Here is a 21591-nt window from a genome sequence, read left to right as displayed (position 1 = left end):
AACACTCAGTAGTGAAAGGGTGAAACACATGGCTTTGGGTACAAATGGCCACTCAAACTGTTCATGGGGTTGTGAGTCTTTGCGTCTGATTAATTAGGGCATGTAGGTTGTTTTTTGTTTGTTTGTTTGTTTTGCAACCATCTTTGTAATAAAATTTAAAATAAAAGTAATAAATTTAAATTTTAAAAGATACTCAGACATTTGCACGAATGGCCACTGAAGGCTGGTCCCATGTGTGCAGTGGGACTGAGCCTTAGTAAGAAAGGCCCCTTGTCCCAGAGACCCTTCCATTGTCCCCTGGGGCTGGCAGGTGAGTCACTGTGGACAAAACTAAAACCTTTTGCACTTAGATTGCACATGATAGAATTTGCTTCTCTTCTGGCTTAAGAAATCCAGTGAATTAGCTTGAAATCTTCTCTATTAACTATTATAAACAGGGTCTCACTCAGTCCACTATTGCCTGACTTACTATGTAGCCCAGGCTACCCTAGAATCCCAGAGATGATCCCAAGATCTGGGAACAGGGTGCGAACCAAGATACCCAGCTGGTCTTTGTTTGTGCTAATTAATTTTAGGATTTCAGGATAAATGTTTTTTATCATGTACTTATCAACCTGCTCATCTCCTCCAGTGTCTTCAGGACTACTGCCTGGGTATCCACACTGCAGTCGCCGTGCAGCCTGGATGCTTGCTGCAGGTGTAAAGCAGTGGGCAGTGCTCCTTCTTCAGTTCATTTAGAGCATATTTCTGCTCTCCCTCCTTCTCTCCTGCCTTCTGATAAAATCATTTACACCAGAGAGTTCTTGACTTTTGCTAAGCAGTCCCCCCCCCCCCGCCCCCGTCTCTCATCCTCTCATAGCCCATTCTATTCTGCTGGCCATCTTCAGTCTAGTCTTCTCCAAGTGCCTTGACAGTGTTCTCTCTCATCTACAATAAAAACCTTCCCCACAGCCACATCTAGGAGTGGTCATATCCTTATTCTCTCTCTCTCTCTCTCTCTCTCTCTCTCTCTCTCTCTCTCACACACACACACACACACACACACACACACACACCTGTGACTCTGTCTCTGTCTCTCTCTCACACACACACACACACACACACACACACCTGTGACTCTGTCTCTGTCTCTCTCTCTCTCTCTCTCACACACACACACACTTGTCTTTGTCTCTCTCCCTCACACGCACACATACACACCTGTGGGGACTCCATCATCCCCCCCCCCACTTTAACATTTTTAATGTTCTTTCTGACCCTGCAAGCATCTGAGGCATTATTCCCTAAAACTCAGATCAGCTGGCAATTTATCTCAGGTCAGTTTAGCAGTAAAGATTGTAAGTATCAGGAAGGGATAGTTTGTGGAGATTGTCACAGTGATGAGATGGGGGGCAGCCAAGCCAGCATCACCCGCTCACAAGGAGCTACAGGAGAGCTCGCTGCTTTGGCTCTCCAATGATTGGATGGCTTAACCACACAATAAGCAAATATAGTATTGGGCAGATTTGAAAATATGTATTAAAAATGGGTCCAGATTGTTCTTAACTTGATTTAGGAAGGAAAACTTGGCTTTAAAAAGTTTGCTTAATACACTTGACTCCTTAGTGAGTATAGCTAGTGTAGGGAAATAAAACATGGAGAAAGGCTCCTGATATTTATAGAAATACCATAATTACTCAGGTTTTAAATCAGCCCTTATACTTTCAGTAGCATTGCTACTCTACTGGTATCTGGAAAACAACAGTGTGAGTAACTCACATTTGTAATAGGCAAATTCATAAATTCCATATTCAGTTCTGACCATCCGCCTCTCTTTAATGGAGAGGAGTGGTTTTCAGCCTATGGGGTCGCATATCAGATTCCTGCACATAAGCTACTCAGATTACGATTCATAGCAGTAGCAAAAGTGCAGTTATGAAGTAGCAGTGAAAATAATTTTATGGTTGGGGTCACCACAACAGGAGGGTCACAATATTAGGAAAGTTGAAAACCACTGATAAAGAGGAATGAATTTATACCAGCCAACATACCTTGTATGACCATATTAGATGAAATTAAACTCCACCCCGTTATCTGTTGATCTGCCAGGACCTTTGTCATTCAAGTGCTTTTTACAGTAGTAGCAAATGTTACATAAGCCCAAACATGGAGCATATTTGGAGTTGGTGGGCAGACTCAAATCATGATGCAGGCTTGCAGTAGCAAGTGTGCAGTGAAGCACGGCCGAGCTCTGAATGGAAGGCAGCAAGGAGCCTCTTGGGAGGAGCCCTTCCTCTGCACAGAAGCCAAGAGCTCCGCTGGGTGAGTTTTTCCTGGCAGTTTTCAGAAGCTGGCTTTGGCCTGGGGCCTGGTTCTGAATAAGCCTGTGGAAGGTAGGTTAGGACTTTGCTAACTAGCATAGAGCCAGCGGAGTCTGGAGAGTTTATGGAGCCCTCTTTTCCTTCTGGGTTTGTCCTGTCCTGCTAAGGGCCTGGAGGGAGGGCTCTGCTGCTCCAGTGCTGGAGGGAGAGAGCTCTGGTGCTTGGGATCAGTGCTAATCTCAGCAAGAGGGATTAGCTGCTGCAAGCTGTCCACAGGAGCCATTCTGAAATGTCATTTGAGTGATCTGGCCAAAGTTCAAATGCAGACAGGAGTTGAGTTTGCTATTAACTCATAGGAAGTGCTGAGGTCTGCATCAAACAACTCCCGGATTTCAGAACACGGAGAAAGCATTGGGTACTACCCTCTAAAAATGGAAGAGCCTTGTAACAACCCTCTGACTGTTTTGTTTTTTAATCTTGTGGTGAGTGAGGTTTCGTGACAGACAGCTCAGTGTTTCCTGTAGAATGTGTTTGAAAGTTATTTTGTCCGGTACTTGAGATTCACAGTAGAATCTTAAACAGCACTGTGTGAAGGACAACGGCTTCAGAGCAGACGGCAGCGAAAGTGTGTGCACTTCACCATGGTTTTTTAACTCAGATATTTGTATTTTTTTAGTTGTATTGTTGCAGCACCAGCAGAACTACGCTAATTACTTATCTCATTTTTTCAGTCTTTGGGCCAGGAGTGAGATAACAGTCAAGTTCTTTAATTTTTACTGGGTTCAAGTTTCATGCCTTCTTCAATAATGTGCTTGACTGAGTGGTTTCAGTTCAGGTTAAAACAGCTCCCCAGTTGTAGGGTTTTAAATATAAATAGATCTTTAATCAGAATGCTGGTGCTAGGATTTTTCTCAAAATTGCCAGCTTTAGTGTTGGTGTTTCTGGTTTCATTTTTGCTGGCGCTAGTGCCTTTCATTTGCAGGTAGAGTAGACACGTTTTCTCTGTAGAAAAAACGAGTATGACTGTCAACAGAGGCACCCTGCCTCACTCCTGACTGACAGGTGCGTGGAGGCAGAGCCTGTTGGGCAGTTTCCGACTGAGGCTTGCTGTTGTCCTGTTTTGGTTCATTAAGTTTGCTGTGCTCGTCCAGAATAAGATGAAATAATAAGGGTGCAGAATTAGGGTACTGAGACAGATCGAGCCAGCATGCAGCAGGTGGTGCTTCTGTCTGTTTCTCCCTGGAATTGAGCCTCTTCCTTGATCAAGGAGATGAGACTGACTGGGGTTCTACACAGAAGTTCCACCTTTAAAAAGCAATGAAAACAAAGTCTATAATTACTGGTTTGCTATGTTGTTTTTAATGTTCTTTCTCTTCACTTGTGAAAATAAAATTACATTATGTACCAAGGCAGCCTAAAGTTGTTGCTGTAGCACATACAGGCCTGAAACTCATGTCTTTTCTGGCCTCAGCTTCCCAGGTACGGGGTTTACAAGTGTGAACCACTACCTCTGGCTAAATATTTTCTTTTGTTTTATTTTCACATTTCAATCATTCTTAGAGAATAAGCTGACAGCTAAAATATTATGGCAAATTGATGAATTTGTAGGGTGATGTCCCCCTCAACAGATAGCTGTGCCCCAAGATTGGTGGGTTGGGGAGTTCTCACCACTCTTACTTTGCTTTTCCCTTCTCTTGTCGTATATTGATAGCCACGGAATTGAAGCATCTCAAGGGAGTAATGTGATAGTATGTCTGAGTGATGATGTGAGGTCATATCTACTTCCGGCCCAGTGACTGGTGGCTGTACTCTGTCAGCGCCCTTTGGATAACACCTAGTTTCCTGAGGACAGCAAAGAAAGAGAAGTCCCTATGACTCTTGGCAAAATAAAGTTGTCAGCCACCTTGTTATTCATGGATTGTCAATGGATGCAGTCAGAAATAGGGACACCTATATCACAGTGGTGGCCAAAACATCTTGGCGATTGGGTTTTGTTCGAGCTATATATAGCAGCTTTTTCTGAGAAGGTATTCTCCCTGACGTGTGTCTGAGGCAATAGTAGCCCTCAAGCAGAAGTCTGAGTCTGTGACAGATCTCAGAACTAGATAGATAGGAGGCCTGTGGGAGCCCAGCTGGCCCTCCAGGGTGTTCCTTCAGTTTTCCTTCCAACAAGGTGTCCATGACAGCAGTGGGGAGGAAGAGGTGCTGCTGCCGGGCCCAGTGGTAAAGGTTGGTGACATTCGGTATTCCTGTCTCTGGCAAGGTATTGGGTACCTTTGAAAAGTGGTTTTCCAGTGCTCTCAGAGCCCTACAAGTTAATCAGGCAAAGAGGACTACCCCAGATGTTCCCTGCGTGTTCGTGTCTCTCACATACTTGAGAGCACAGGAAAAGGACAGTCCTCTTGGGATGCATTCCTGGCAGGGGATTATTTGAGGTTGCCATATTCCTACTCCTTTCTTAGCAACATTATTTACAGTCCACTCACGCTCGTCCCTCCCCCACCAGTGGAGTCATTCTCCCTTGTAATCTGCCCTTTGTGATCTGTTCCCTTTCATGCGCAGTGTGAATGGCTCACTGCGGTGTGAGCCCTGCCCAGAGATGTGCAAATGCCAAGAGGCCCAGATCCTTTAGTGCGGCCTTTATTTCCGTTATAAAGCACTGACTTGAGGAGCTTGATAATTTGATTATAGACCTTTGGTGAAAAGTTGTTTCAAGTGGCCCAAGTGCTGTAAGTGACTCTCTTTTTTCCACTTCTTACTCAGGTTTTGCTTTAAAAAGCACCCCTACGTTAGAGGAGAGGAAAACGCTTTGGCAGAGGTAGCAGTTGGAGACTAATTTGTTAGGGCAGCCAGTATTGAAATCATCCCTTTCAGTTAAATCTCTCTAGTGGAAATGATGCCAAGTGCTTTGTGGTGAAGAGTTCTTTCTCAGTGTTTTCCAGTGCCATTTGTAACCCACCTAAACATGTCTGAAGTGCCTCCCGGCCCCAGCTCGACACGCCAGAGGTCTGCTCTGGATCCCCCAGCTTACAATTGGAGTGTTTGAAGGACAGTCCCGCCGGTGGCTTCCCTCTCAGCAATTAGACCGTGTCAGACTTTCTCTAGAGCATCTCATCCCATGCCAGGAGAACCTAAAGAAACAGAATCAAAGAGAAAGATGCTTGAGACGTGGCTGCAATAGAGCTAGCCGTGCTTGCTGGTCAAGTGCGTAGGCGTGCTTCTAAATAGAAGGGGACAGTGACAGGAAGCGCTGGTCCCTGTCAAAGTGACACTGTTACCTAAAAATGCCCCTGTGCTCAGTCCATGCCGAGATTTCTCAAATGGGGTGCCACGTGGTTCTTTTAAGAAGTTATTAAAATAAATATGAACTCCTAATTAAACTTAAGCCATTGTTAGATAGGCATTGCTTAGAGTAGGGCTGAAGCAGACACCTAGTCAGCTACTCCGTTTACTAAGCTTAGCAAGTAAGAAACCGAGCGGACAGAGTTTGGAAAGGTCTGAAGCCTTAGGGAACGCTGCTGTGGTGCGGAGTTGGTGTGTGAGTAGGAGCTGCTGGGTGTTGAGTCTTGATTTACCCCTCTTTGTATTCTTGGGTATTCCTGAGGAGGTCATGATCATAAGGAAGGACAGGTGATACAATTGATGTTTTTACATGTTGTCTTTGGCAGGCTGAAAATAGAGTCTTAACATTTGGGGTTGAGGAAGAACACATTAGTGACCTGTGGTGTTTACAGCCTGCACATCAAGTGATCAGTGTAGGCCAGTGAAGGCATCCGTGTGAATGAGAGAAAGATTCTAAAGTACACCGCTGCGTGTTATGCCTGGCCAGGAATCTGCGTGTGTCTTACATGTGCTTTACATTTTGTGACCACATAAGAGGCTGATTATTAAGTTTTTCTTTAATGGAAGGTGATGGTGGGATGTTTTTGGACTGAGGCTTCCAGAGACTGTATGAATTTATACATTCTTGATGCCAAATGCATACTGTTTAGCCTTCCCTGGCAGTGTCTTGAAGGAAAGTCATGAGTTTGTTGCTCTTACAAAGCCGAATGTGTACCATGATCACCTTCTTCCGTTCCACCTCCATCTTTTCATGAGTTTCACTTCTGTCCTGTCAGGAAAATAAGCTAACTTTTAAAATCATAAAGTACAATTAGCTTGAGTAAACATCTTTTGTTGTGAATTTATTTATTTTGGATGAATTCTAAGTTTCCCCAAAACTGCTGTCAGAGGAGACCTTAGCACAGTGGTTCCCGCTCTCAATGTCAGCGGGGGAGCTCCGTGAGACCCACATTTGCTACAGCCAAATGCAGAGTTCCCATTTTGATCTTTTCCACATCAGGGAGAGGGGCTTTGTTACTCTCTATGGATCCTGGGTAGCAGTAGGAGCCTGCAGCTCCTGTCAGCCATGCAGTCCTGGGGGGAATGGCTGTTAGTCTGGGGTACACTGTGGAGGCTGGAGCACTGGGGTACACTGTGGAGGCTGGAGCACTGGGGTACACTGTGGAGGCTGGAGCACTGGGGTACACCGTGGAGGCTGGAGCACTGGGGTACACTGGAGGCTGGAGCACTGGGGTATACTAAAGGCTGGAGCACTGGGATACACTGGAGACTGGAGCACTGAGGTGTACACTGTGGAGACTGGAGCACTGGGGTACACTGTGGAGACTGGAGCACTGGGGTAAACTGTGGAGACTGGAGCACTGGGGTACACTGGAGGCTGGAGCACTGGGGTACACTGTGGAGACTGGAGCATTGGGGTACACTGTGGAGACTGGAGCATTGGGGTACACTGTGGAGGCTGGAGCACTGGGGTACACTGGAGGCTGGAGCACTGGGGTACACTGTGGAGACTGGAGCACTGGGGTACACTGGAGGCTGGAGCACTGGGGTACACTGTGGAGACTGGAGCATTGGAGTACACTGGAAGCTGGAGCACTGGGGTACACTGTGGAGACTGGAGCACTGGGGTACACTGGAGGCTGGAGCACTGGGGTACACTGTGGAGGCTGGAGCACTGGGGTACACTGGAAGCTGGAGCACTGGGGTACACTGTGGAGACTGGAGCACTGGGGTACACTGGAGGCTGGAGCACTGGGGTACACTGTGGAGGCTGGAGCACTGGGGTACACTGTGTGGCGGGGCTATAGTCGTCAAGGGACACTAGTTTTAAAACTTTTGTCTGCTTAGGACCCTTTCCAGCCTGAGGAGTTTGACTGCTGTGTAAAGTTGGTCAGGACTGACACAGTCCCTGTCCACCCCGTAGAGTGCTTGTGCTGGGCACAAAACCTGCTGCTGTTGGTGAACTGTGTTCACCAGTCAGTCGCTTAGATAGTAAAAGAATACTAAAATGTTTAATGAGAGATACAAGAAAAGAACCCCAAATTAAGGAAACTTTTCTAAGTACTTATCCTTTTTGCATGATGCCCATTTCAAAACAGACAAATTAATACAATGGCCATGAATGGTGGTGTACCTTGTTGTGTTTGGATGTGTAAACTTTGAGATCTCTCTGTCTCTCTGACTCTCTCTCTCTGTATGGGGGTGGGGGTTAGTATATGTATATGGTGTGTATGTGTTTATATATGTACATGGTATGTATATATACATGGTGTGTGCATGTGCATGTTTGAGTGAGTGTGGAGCACCCACGTGCCAGAGCATGAGTGCGGAGGTCAGAGGACACCCCAAGTGTTGGTCCTCAGTCCTTAGCTCTTAGTTTGCACTGTGTAAAAGCCAGGCTTAGCTGCCTGTTGTAAACTGAGATTCTCCTGTCTCCTCCCATCGCTGTTGGAGTGCTGCAATGGCAGATACGTGGGGCTGCATCCAGCTCTATGCAGATTCTGAACCAGGGTCCTCATGTGGTGGTGACAAGGGCTCATTGAGCCCAGACTTATTTTGTAAAAAAAAAAGTGTGTATTTAATAATCATGTCCACTCTGTTCAGTATTAAAAACATAATTCTTTGGTGGTGGCGCATGCACTGGGGAGGCAGAGGCAGGCACAGAGATCTCTGTGAGTTCGAGGCCAGCTTGGTCTACAAAACTAGTTCTGGACAGGCTCCAAAGCTACACAGAGAAACCCTGTCATGAAAACAAAAACAAAACCAACTAAACAAAAAAAACAAACAAAAAAAAAACCCTCAATTTAAAAAGACTTGTAAACCACCTTTAAAAAGTACTTGGTATATATTTGTTTTCAAAGCAACATTTATAATATTAAAATTTGTAGTTACTTGCTTTACTCCTTTTGATTTATATCTATGTGTTAATATTTATAATTGAGGAAAAACAACCGAGCATGAATTCTGAATTATAAACTCATGGTTGCTTTCCCTTTGGAAACAAGAGGGAGCCTCCTGCATTCTCCTCCTACTTAATGTCTGAAGTCATGGTGGAAGGTGTCCTGGACTCTCTCTTTCTCCCAGCTCCCTCCCTCTCTATGTCCTCTCCCTTTCTCCCACTCCTCTTTTTGTACCTTACTTTGTATCCTCCCACCCCACCCCATGTCTGTCTACCATGTGTCTTTCTGTGTTTGGCTGTCTGTGGTGGGACGTCTTTCTCTTGGTGGAGCTGTTCATAGTACCTCCGGGAACAAAGTGTGCTTCCTCTGGCCTGGAGCCAGAACTCTGGGAAGAAGGGGCATTTGGAGATCACACGGAGTTACACATCTGGATATGGCTTTGTCTACCTAGAATAGAGACCCTGCCCTGCCCATGTGCGTTCCTTTTTTGATCTCCGAACAACTGCTTTTAAAAAACAAAACAAAACCGTGTGCTCATCTTAAAATCATATGAAAATAAGGAGATGCAGTGAAAGATGAGGGGTCTACTGCAAACCTAACAAAGTTTAGATTCTCATGAGAAGGACAGACGCTCTTCACAAAGTAAGGTGCCAGTTCCGCATGTGAAGAAACAGCCGAATTCACAGCATAACAGGTATTTGAACTGGTGCCTTGTTTGTTTGTTTGTTTGTTTGTTTTGAGATAAGGTTTCTCTGTGTGTTGCTCTGGCTGTCCTGAAACTTGTTTTTTAGACCAGACTGATCCCTGAACACAAGAGATCTCCTTGCCTCTGCCTCCTGAGTGCTGGGATTAAAGGTGTGCACCACCACCACTGCCTGACACGGGTATTTTAGTAAATTAAAATTTTATGATTTTTAAAAATAAAGAATTAGGATTGTTGAGAAATACATATCTGTATATTTTTAATGTTGTAAATATAGTTCTGGATAAAATGGTTGTTGGGAGAATATGCTCAGATTCCAAGAACCTGCATAACTCTGGACACTGTAGATATATGTCTGTGTCCTAGTATACCTAAAAGGAGCATCACAGGCTAACTACTCTGCCATAGGCAGTAACCCACAACAAATAGGAAGGCAAGGAGTTGCACTTGGGGTTTTCCTCTAATGGCTATACATCTGCCTGCGATTTGTGCTTGCACTCTCTCTCTCTCTCTCTCACACACACACACACACACACACACACACTACAGCCACAAATTACACATCATGCACACCTTCAAAATTAGGTATTAGAAATCTTGAGCCATGGTTTTCTCAACCTGTAGGTCAAGACCCCGGGGTCACCTAAGACAATTGGAAAACAGATACTTACATTATGATTCATAACAGTAGCAAAATTATAGTTATAAAGTAGCAACAAAAATAAATTTATGCTTGGGGCTCATGGCAGGGAAATGTATCAAAGGGTGTCAGCATTAAGAAGATTGAGAAGCCCTGTTTTAATGCTTATTTAGAGTTAATAGGCAAGAAAAGATGTTAACGAAAGAAAACAAGGACAGTAGCAGACAAAAGTAGGAAACTGAAAGGACAAGCCAGAAGTTAAATCAGTTATGCCATAACCCAACATACATTGTAAAATTACTGCACTGTACAAATCTGCTGTAAAACCACATGGTATACCAGATTTGGATGGTGCAGTTTATAGATATATCTGTGGTGAGCTGAAGTGTGCACATTTTATATGTTCCTTTGTAGCTAGTTTGGCCAGGTGTAGCTTTCTACACCCACCCCCTATTTCTTCTCTTAAAATGTTTTTTTTAATTTTTTTAGAGTTTCATATGTGCAATAATCACTTTGATCATATTCACCCAGATTCCTCCTGTAAATGCCTCCCAGATCCACTTCCCCACTTCTTTTCAACTTTGTATTCGTCTCCCTTTTTGATAACCCACTGATTCCAGTTTATGCTGTACTTCACTAGGATGGAGCCATCCGGTGGAACTTTCCTGGGGCCTTACTAGGGACCTCACCCTTGAGACCTGGCTCTTGTCCAGAAGCCATCTTATCAGCAGTGATTCAGCTCCTGCAACTTCTTCCCTTCATGCTAGAACATGGCCTGGCTTGATCTTGTGCACACCTTGTGCAGACAAGCACAGCTGATTCCAGAAGTCAGTGGTCTTGTCAAGTCCGAGTTACGCTGCTTTGGTCTGTTCCTCCCAGCCTCTGTGTCTGAGAGTCCACCTTCCTCTTCCTGGATGGTCCATGGACTTTGAAAAGAAGAAATATGGTATAGATGTTCTGTTGTGGCTAGCATTCTACAGACACTTATTCTCTATAGTTTTCTTAGCTGTGATTTTCTGTGCCAACCTCTGTTCATGGCTAGAAGTTCCTCTGATGAAGCCTGAGGGCTACACTAGTCTGTGAGCATAGAGATGCTGATTTAGTGAGCACTTTGATACAATGTCCACTTATTAAAATGAAAGTAGCTTGCCGGGTAGTGGTGGATTATGTAATCTTTTGGTGTCCAGTTTCTTGAGTTCTTTGTATATTTTGGAGATCAGACCTCTGTCTGATGTGGGCTTAGTGAAGATCTTGTCCCATTCTGTAGGCTGTCGTTTTGTCTTGTTGACCATGTCCTTTGCTTTGCAGAAGCTTTTCAGTTTTAGGAGATCCCATTTATTAATTGTTTCTCTCGGTGTTTGTGCTACTGGGGTTATATTTAGGAAGTGGTCTCCTGTGCCATGCATTCAAGTGTACTTCCCACTTTCTCTTCTATAAGGTTTAGTGTGGCTGGCTTCATGTTGAGGTCTTTGATCCATTTGGACTTGATTTTGTGCATGGTGATAGATATGGGTCTATTTTCATTCTTCTACATGTTGATATCCAGTTTTTCTAGCACCACTTGTTAAATATGCTTTCTTTTTTCCATTTGATATTTTTTGTTTCTTTATCAAAGATCAGGTGTTTAAAAATGTGTAGATTGATATCCGGGTCTTTGATTCGGTTCCATTGGTCCTCCTGTCTGTTCTTATGCCAGAAATTTACATTTTCAAAGCAAGCAATATGCTAGGACTGATTTAATTTGAGTGGATAGGTCATTTTATCTAATGATGTGATTTTATTTTATTTTTTATTAATTTATTTATTTATTATGTATACAATGTTCTGTCTGTGTGTATGTCTGCAGGCCAGAAGAGGGCACCAGACCTCATTATAGATGGTTGTGAGCCACCATGTGGTTGCCGGGAATTGAACTCAGGACCTTTGGAAGAGCAGGCAATGCTCTTAACCACTGAGCCATCTCTCCAGCCCCCTAATGATGTGATTTTAAGAGAAAGTACACTGCACATTCTCGTTAGCGACCTTACTTTTAAAATTAGGAAGATGGACTTGCAAGTCAAGAATGTATCAAGTGTACATAGTCTGAGCATTCTAGTTTAGAAATAGTGTGCATTAAAGATTCGAACACTATGTTCCCGAGTGGGCATCACTATAGCACCATTATGAAATGGTGTGGACAGAAACTGAATTGTGTGCATTTTCTGTGAGACAACCTGTTTGAGAATCTGATATCCAGCATATGAAAAACTTTCACAATCTAGTAGGGGTTTTCTCCTTGTCTGTGGTATAGGGAGAAACTACCAAAAAGAGGCTTATATTGATGATAAATGCTTGGCTGCTAGCTCAGACTTATTACTAGCTAGTTCTTACACTGAAATTAACTAATATTTCTTATCTATGTCTTGTCATGTGACTTGGTACCTTTTCTCGGTACGGCATGCCCATCTTCCTGTCTGTGTCTGTCTGCCACTCTCTCACACCACCCCTCTTCATCCCAGCATCTTCAGTATGTTCATCAAACAGGTGGACATGCATCTTTGTGTGGTCTGTGGTTAGCTTCAGCTGTCAGGTCGGTAGACCTGGCGCATCACTTTTCTCTAACTATGATAAAACACTATGACCAAAGGCAACAACCTAAGAAAGAGCTTATTTTGAACTGGGCGATGGTGGCGCACACCTTTAATCCCAGCCCTCAAGAGGAATAGGCAGGCAGATCTCTGAGTTTGAGGCCAGCCTGCTCTACAGAGAGAGTATCAGGACAGCCAGGGCTACACAGAGAAACCCTGTCTTGGAAAACAAAAGCACTTGTGGTTGGTTCCATATAGCTAGGAGGTCATGACAGTGGGGTGGAGGATGGCATCTGGGGCAGCTAGCTGAGAGCTCACATCTTGCACTGCAGGCACTAAGCAAAGAGGCAAAAGCTCCCAAGGCACCCACCACCACCACCACCAGTCATATTTCCAGCAAAGACACGCTTCCTAAAACTTCAAACAGCACCACCAACTGGGGATTGAGTGTTCAGACACCTAGAGGAGGTGATGCTTCTCTTCCGAGCTGCCCCACTCGGGAAGAAGGAACTTCATTTGAGGGCTTGGCCTCCGTTTGATTAGCCTGCAGGCGTGTGTGGGGCCATATTCTTGATTGCTGGTTGATAAGGGAGCCCAACCCAGCCCATTGTGAGCAGTGCCAATTCTGGGGAGATAAACCTGGGGGCTTTAGGAAAGTTGGCTGAGGAGGCCAAGAGAAGCAGGGCAGTAATAAGCAGTGTTCTTCCTCCAAGGTCTCTGCTTCAGTTCCTGCCTCCAGGTTCCTCTTCCCTTGATAGCTTGTAACCTGTAAGCCAAATAAACCCTTTCCTTTCCTCGCCATGTTGTTTTTGGTCAGTGTTTTATCCCAGTAGTCGAAAGCAAAGTAACACATGTGGGTTGTCATAGGTAGCTATTTTAATGTCACACGTGACAAGCTTATTCAGATTATTGCCTCAAGGAAATACTGCTTTGGAAAATAGCTGTCAGCTGAAAATCACACTACTTCCCCCTGGAGCCCATTTGAAAATAATGGGGGTGGGAAGGTTAAGCTATCAGCAGTAGATGGGCACTACTGGTGATGAAGTGCAGGAATCAGGCTTGCTAACTGTCCTGAAACACTGTATAGTCATCATAGGATACCAGGAATACCCTCAGGAAAAGTTTGTCAAAAGAAGAAAGGAAAGTGGCAGAATTGAAAATAACTTACATAAAAATGCTGATTTAAAAAACAAACAGGGGGCTGGAGAGATGGCTCAGCAGTTAAGAGCATTGCCTGCTCTTCCAAAGGTCCTGAGTTCAATTCCTGACAACCACATGGTGGCTCACAACCATCTGTAATGAGGTCTGGTGCCCTCTTCAAGGGCCTGCAGACATACACACAGACAGAATATTGTATACATAATAAAAATAATAAAAAACAAACAGGAAGAAAATGGGCTTGAGAAATGACTTGGTAGTTACAAACAGTTGTGTTGCTCTTGCAGAGACGCAGGTTTATAACTCCAGTTCCAGGAGATTGGATGCCCTCTTCTGACTTCCACTGGTACTGGGCATACACTCATGTGGGCAGAACACTCATACATAAAATAAATGTAAAAACAACAACAACCAAAAACTGTATTTTATGTGGCTTTTGGTAAGAAGGACAAAAAGTTGCTTTTTATAGAAGTTTGAAAAACACTCAAGACATGCAGTAGCAGTGAGCCCTATTTCATAAACCCTATATTTAGTGCCATATGGTACGTATCCTTTACCTGTGCAGATTTTCACTCATTTAGCCATAGTTAATGGTTCTTGAGGCATTAGCCTAGTCTAGCACAAGCTCTCAAACTAGGTGGCATATATCGTCAGGCAGATACTTGCAGAAGTCTGAGTGCCCTGGGCATGTTTAAAACTATATACGTCACAGTCTCTGAGAGAGCGTGCAGCGTCTTAGTTTGCTGCTGTTTAATTTTTTTATTAACTTTTTAAAGTACTCTACAAAAAGTTGGTTTATTGTGACATTTCATCATTGCATCATCATACTTTGGGGGTTTTGTGTCATCCCCCCACCAACAGCTCCATCTCTCCCCAAACATCCTCACGGCATCCTGTTGGTTCTTCTTGTTTTCATGATTCCATTCCCTTTCTTGTTTCTCCTCATTTCTGTAGACTTCTTCCCCTTTCATGGTCTCTTTTCTACTGTGTGTGTTTCAAATCTACATTCCACAAATAAGAGGAAACACAGCTCTCCATTTCCTACAAACATCACAATTTTAATTTTTATAGTTGAACAAAATTGCACTGTATATATGTGTTGCGTTTTCATTGTCCCTTTATCTGTTGATGGGCATTTATACTAGTTTTATATCTTGACTGTTGTAAATAGTTAATTAATAAATACAGATGTGTAGGTGGATTTTTCCATCTCAGCAGCTGCTTCCAAATTACCACAAAGAGGCTTATATTAATGATAAATGCTTGGCTGCTAGCTCAGACTTATTACTAGCTAGTTCTTACACTGAAATTAACATATTTTTATCTATGTCTTGTCATGTGACTTGGTACCTTTTCTCGGTATGGCATGCCCATCTTCCTGTCTGTGTCTGCCACTCTCTCACACCACCCCTCTTCATCCCAGTATCTTCAGTTTGATTGTCCCACCTAACTTTATCCTGCCTTGCTGTAAGTCAGTCAACTTCTTTGTTAACCAATGAGAATAACACATATTCACAGTATTCAGAAGGGTTATTCCACAGCGTAGGTGTACAAGTCTCTCTGTGGTGTGTTGACTTAGAATCCTTCATGCATGTATCCAGGAGTAGTCACAGCAGAGACGTGTGGTAGTTTATTTTCAGTGATTTGAAGAACCTGGTTTCCATAGTGACTCTCACAGTTTTCACCCTCCATGTGTAAGAATTCCTTTTCTCCCATAACCTTGTCAGCACTTGTTGTCTCTTCTTTTTTTTTTAAATATTTCTTTCTTTCTTTATTATTTATACAGTATTCTGTCTGCTTGTATGCCCGCACGCCAGAAGAGGGCGCCAGATCTCATTACAGATGGTTGTGCGCCACCATGTGGTTGCTGGGAATTGAACTCAGGACCTTTGGAAGAGCAGGCAGTGCTCTTAACTGCCGAGCCACCTCTCCAGCCCCTTCTTCTTCTTTTTTTAAAAAAGATTTATTTATTTTTTTATGTATACAGTGTTCTGTTTGTAGGTATGTCTGCAGGCCAGAAGAGGGCACCAGATCTCATTACAGATGGTTGTGAGCCACTATGTGGTTGCTGGAAATTGAACTCAGGACCTCTGGAAGAGCAGCCAATGCTCTTAACCTCTGAGCCATCTCTCCAGCCCTCTTCTTTTTTTTTTAAGTTAAGGATCTCATGTATCCCAGAGGACATTAATGTACCTTTCCCATGCCACGATTATCAGTGTTCGCCACTACACCCATTTCTTGAAATTATTTCAATGCATGCTAGACATTGAACTACATCTTTGTTTTCTTGGCAGCCATTCCAACTAGGGTAAAAAGATTGAAGCTTAAAGCATTATTTTTTTTTATTTATTATGTATACAATATTCTGTCTGTGTGTATGTCTACAGGCCAGAAGAGGGCACCAGACCTCATTACAGATGGCTATTGTGAGCCACCATGTGGTTGCTGGGAATTGAACTCAGGACCTTTGGAAGAGCAGGCGATGCTCTTAAACCACTGAGCCATCTCTCCAGCCCAGCTTAAAGCATTATAATTTGCATTTCTTTGACAGCCAAAGATCTTGAGAGCTTTCCCAAGTATTTATCTACTAGTTGTATTTCATCATTGTAAATGGAGGTGTCTTTGTCCCTCCCTGTCCCATAGCTGCTTCCAAATAATCACTCAGAGGCTTATATTATTAATGCTCAACCAATAATAGCTCAGGCTTATTACTAGATAACTCTTACATTTAAATTAATCCATCTATCTGTATTTTGTCATAAGGCTCAAAGCTTTTTACCTTATTTTTCAACACATCTTGCTTGCTTGGCTCTGGCTAACATATCTATTGACTCAGTCCCTCCTCATCTGAATTCTCAGTTTGATTGTTCCGCCTAAACTTATCCTGCCTGGCTATTTTCAAACAGCTTTTTTTTTTTTTTTTTAACAATGAAAGGAATACATATTCACAACGTAGAGAAAGGTCATCCCACAGCGCATCGTGGGAAAACTATTCATTGGGCTCCACTGTTTATTGAATGGTGAGCTGCTTTTTGTAGTAAGGAATGGCGGGCTGCGTCCTGCCACCTGGCTAGCTTTACCAGAAATAATTACACGGAAACTGTATTCTTTTAAACACTGCCTGGCCCATTAGTTCCAGCCTCTTATTGGCTAATTCTCACATCTTGCTTTAACCCATATTTAATAATCTGTGTAGCACCACGAGGTGTGGCTTACCAGGAAAGTTCTTAATCTGCGTCTGTGTCGGGTGGGAGAATCATGGCAACTGTCTGACTCGGCTTCTTTCTCCCAGAATTCTGTTCTGTCTACTCCGCCTATCTAAGCTGCTGTCCTATCAAAAGGGCCAAGGCAGTTTCTTTATTAACCAATAGACATATGACCCTCCTCCATCAGCTTTTATTGGTGTCTAAGTTTTGGAGTTCTTCATAAATTCTAGATGTCTGATAGGTAATTGCCAGGTATTTTCCCAGTGTCTAAATAGTCTCTTTATATGGTTATACAGAAGTATTTAAATTTTATGTGATTTCATTACCAAATTCTCTCTGTTCCTTCCTTCCCTGAAATCCCTGTCAGAAGGCCCTTGCCTATATCTTCAGTGTTTTCCCTACATTTTCTTCTTGTAGTTTTCAGAGTTTAAGATCTTAAATTTAAGGTCTTTAATCCATTTTGAATTGCTTTTTGTAAGAGATAAGAGCTATGATCTGGTTTCATTGGCTTACGTGTGTCTGTAGTTTGTGTGCCATCGTTTTCCCAGTGGATGTTTTTGACACCTTTGTCAGAGATTAGGTGGCTGTGGCTCTGTGGTCATATTTCTGTGTCCTCGTTTCTGTCTCATTGATCTGTGAGTCTGTGCCAGTGCAGTGCTGGTTTTGTTCCTGTAGCTCTGCAGTTAAACTTGAGTTCAGGTCTTGCGATACCTTCAACACTGCTTTCTGCATACGATTGCTCTTTGGGATTGTTTGTGCTTCTGTACGAATTTTAAGATTTTTCCCTTGTTCTGTGGAATATCACACTTGGACTGAATGCAGCGGACTCCCTCCTTGCTGCTCTCTACGTCAGGTCCTTTGTGTGTAAAGTACTCTTTTCAGTTTCCTGCTGCAGTTGGTAGCTATGAGTTTGCATAGCTTGTCTTGACGTACATGTATTTCTCCCTTAGTTTCAAAGATAATTTAGCTGTATAGCAAATTCAATTGGCAGTATTTTCTCTGAAATTTGGAAATATATTGCAAAAGGAACAGGAGAGATAGCTCAGCAGTTGGGTGTTCTTGCTGTTCTTCCAGAGGCCAAGTATCACCCCAGCACCCATGTTGGGTAGCTCAACCACCTGTCACTGTGCAGGCATCTGCACACACATGGCATACACATCCAAACCTAAATAAATAAGCATTTAATTATGGGTTTGGGAGTTGCTGACGAAAGAGGGGATATTGTTTTGGTGTCTTTGCCTTTGCTGGCATTTTCCCCTTCGTGCTGATTGTTTGTTTTAGTTGGTTTTTTTTTTTTTTTTGCTTTGTATTTTTAACATAAAATCTTAACCACAATAGTTTGTGGGAGTTTATTCTATGATCAATTCGTTTTAGGCTATAAATTATTTGGGATTGGAAGTCAATGTCTTTCTGTAGGTGTGGGAAATTTGCCCTCATTTCATTTAATAGAATCCTTATGTCTTTAGTTTCTGTTGTCGTGTTTTCATGGATTCTTAGGGGTGATCTCTTGTTATATCCCAAATGTTTGAGATGTGTAGACATCTCATCCTACTTACGTTTATTCTTTTATCATTTAAATGTAATTCTTTCCTGGTGTTTTTCCCTGGTTGAGTCTGTAGCAATGCTTTCCCCTGTGTTCTTCAGTCCAGCACTTCTCCTTTCTTCTCTGCAATGCCCTGATCACCTTTTCTTCTGGATACTGCAATTTTTCTCATTCATTTTGTTGAGGGCTTTGTTTCCCAGGTCCTGGCGTGATCTTCTTATTTCATTCATCTGGTGCTATCCTCTGTAAGGTCACTGACCACTTCCTTAATACACCTTTTACGTCTTCCAACATTGTGCCTATTTCAGCATTTTCTAAATTCAGTAGTTGATTGGTAGAAATCCTTTAGAGTTTTGTTGGCTTGCTTTTTTATGTTTTATGTTCTTGTGGATTGCACGTTTCTTGGTTTGGATATCCATTATTCATAGATATTAACCATGAACGGCCTGTTCTGAGGGCTCACCATTCTCAGTTATACTCGGAGAGGAAAGAAAAAGCAAGTTAACACAGCAGCATCTTTTTGTCTTCATATCTTCTGGCCTGTCTTTGTGTTGAGTCTCGCCTGGCCTTGAACTTGATACAGCTAAAGCCGTCCTTCAGCTCTTGATCTTTCTCGTCCACCTCCCTGAACTCTGACTTACAGGCACTGTCCCCGTGCTCTCACTCAGGAGTTTTGAAAGCTCTTTGAGTCATTCTGCTGTAGCAAAGATGAGAATACCTGGGCAGCTGAAATTTGAAAACACTGCTTATCTGAAGCAAAGCTGAGCTGGTCTTTATCGTGTTAACTGAAGACTGTTTCAGGAGGCAGGCTCCTGAAAATCTTTATCATGTTAACTGAAGACTGTTTCAGGAGGCAGGCTCCTGAAAATCTTTATCATGTTAACTGAAGACTGTTTCAGGAGGCAGGCTCCTGAAAATCTTTATCATGTTAACTGAAGACTGTTTCAGGAGGCAGGCTCCTGAAAATCTTTATCATGTTAACTGAAGACTGTTTCAGGAGGCAGGCTCCTGAAAATCTTTATCATGTTAACTGAAGACTGTTTCAGGAGGCAGGCTCCTGAAAATCTTTGCTGTGCCAGGCAGTGGCAAAACTGTTAACATAACTTTGCACTGTTGCTGAAAATGCTAAAACTTTGCTATGTGCTCAGAGCATTTAGGAATAACAGAAGAGAAGGGCTAACTTTTGACTGCTCTCTTTGACTTTTTGGTTTTTTGAGACAGGGTTTCTCTGTGGTTTTGGTGCCTGTCCTGGAACTAGCTCTTGTAGACCAGGCTGGTCTCGAACTCCCAGAGATCCGCCTGCCTCTCCCTCCCGAGTGCTGGGATTAAAGGCGTGCGCCACCACCGCCCAGCCATCTCTTTGTTTTTAAATGTGATGTGTGTATGCGGGCATACACTGTCTGTCTGTCTGTGTCTGTATGGCGGGCAAGGGGGGCATTGTGCATTTAGAACTGGTCTAGTCATCAGTCCAGGCTGGCTTTCAACCTTCCTCAGCATCCTGTGTGGGGACCAAACACCACCATTCCAATCTAGAAAAACTAAATTTAGAATATAACATTCTAGGTACCAAAGAAGAGTAAATATTAAACTAAGCTTACTGTAGAGTGACTTCTTGCACTCAAAAGTTTCATGTGGTGGGAGTGGGAGCCAGGGCAGGGTAACGAAGCACTTTCAGTTGGCTCTCAGTTTAGCCTCTTAACTTGAATGTACCCTCCATGGTGTGGATTTGGAGAATTTGGATATTTCTGTTGGTAATATCATTTGTCTTGTGCGAACCTGGCTCTGAAGTACGAGACTACAGAACTAGCCAGTTAGTGGTGGTACACTTAGAAGGCAGAGGCAGGCAGATCTTGTCTCAAACAAAAAACAAAACAAACAACCCACTCCATCTCAAAGTAGAAAAACCATGCCAGGCGGTGGTGGCGCACACCTTTAATCCCAGCACTCGGGAGGCAGAGGCAGGCGGATCTCTGGGAGTTCGAGGCCAGCCTGGTCTACAAGAGCTAGTTCCGGACAGGTACCAAAGCTACAGAGAAACCCTGTCTCGAAAAACCAAAAAAAAAAAAAAAAAAAAGAAAGAAAGAAAAGAAAAACCTTGTTTCCAAATAAATAAATAAGTACAAGCCCTCTAGAAGTAAGTCCTAGGTTCCCTGAGAAAAGGAGATTTGGAAATTAGCTTTTTAAATGGTTCTTGTAGTGACCAATTTCAACACAATTAATGTTTTAAATATCTATACAGCTTTCCATATTGTGACATTAATGGTTAACGTATCTTGTTAAAACTTTAATTAAGACACTATGGTTTTAAGTTCGGACTTTAAGACTACAGCTAAACCACCCCCACAGGGTCCTCAACAAAGCCATCAGTGACTGTTTCTTGTGGTAGCTTTCAGCACCTCTTGCTTTGGAGTGGTCTGTGTCAGAAAACCTTTTTCTGAGGTAGGTAGATTGACTCTCAGCTGCACCTTTGTAGACTGCACTTACTCATAAATTACTTCCTAGTTTCAAAAGCAGAAAAAAGAAACAGGCCTAGTTCTTTGTGATATTTTTGTGTTTAGTCTTTGGCGTCTTAGTGGTGTGAAGCGGAGTTACGCCATCTGTAGTCAAGTGAGATTATTTTTATAAAGGTGGGAGGGGTTTGAAAAGATTGAGTGGAAAAGTTTAGCAGATTCTTAGGGAGCAGTAAGATGGTCCTAGAAACATCTGGTTTGGTGTCGTCGGCTGGCTGGTGAGAGTATTGTGTGTGCTAGCGAGGATGCAGGCACCGAGAGGGTCAGGGAGCAGAGCTCTGCAGATGATCACATAGCTTTCTCTCGGTGTGATTTCCTGTGTCCAGAATGGGTTCACATGGTAAACCTCTTTATGTTGATAAACATTGTAAACAGCGGGTCTGTATTGAGAAGGCTGTGGGGCCTTCATGGGTGCTTTCTTCAAGTGATGGACTTGCCAGGTAATGGTAGTGCATGCCCAGCACCTGGGAGAGGCAGAGGCAGGCAGATCTCTGTGAATGTGACGTCATCCTGGTCTACAGAGAGTTACAGGACAGCCAGGGTTACTTAGAGAAACCCTGTCTAGAGGGGGTGGAAGGGTGGGGGGTGGAGGAACCCTGTTTTAAAAAACAAAACAAAAAGTGTCTGCTGGGTTTGGAATGCTTTACTTGATGACTTGTGTTTTGATATAGATGTGTTAATCAGGGAACTGCTCAGCTTTCCCTTTGACGGAGGCTTGCCTG

The 21591-nt window shown here is 43.3% G+C and overlaps 1 protein-coding gene across 5 annotated transcripts in view; it reads left to right on the top strand.

Moving 5' to 3' along the window:
• The window catches only part of Atxn7 (ataxin 7), a 154212-nt gene that overhangs the window by 111685 nt on the left and 20936 nt on the right, over positions 1-21591 (top strand). The gene's annotated exons all lie outside the window — the stretch shown is intronic.

This window comes from Microtus oregoni, unplaced genomic scaffold, assembly GCF_018167655.1.
Source record: "Microtus oregoni isolate MIOR12 unplaced genomic scaffold, Mior012 000013F_ref0000133, whole genome shotgun sequence".
In the NCBI taxonomy this organism is placed as follows: Eukaryota; Metazoa; Chordata; class Mammalia; order Rodentia; family Cricetidae; genus Microtus; species Microtus oregoni.
This window is presented reverse-complemented; position numbering and strand designations above follow the sequence as displayed.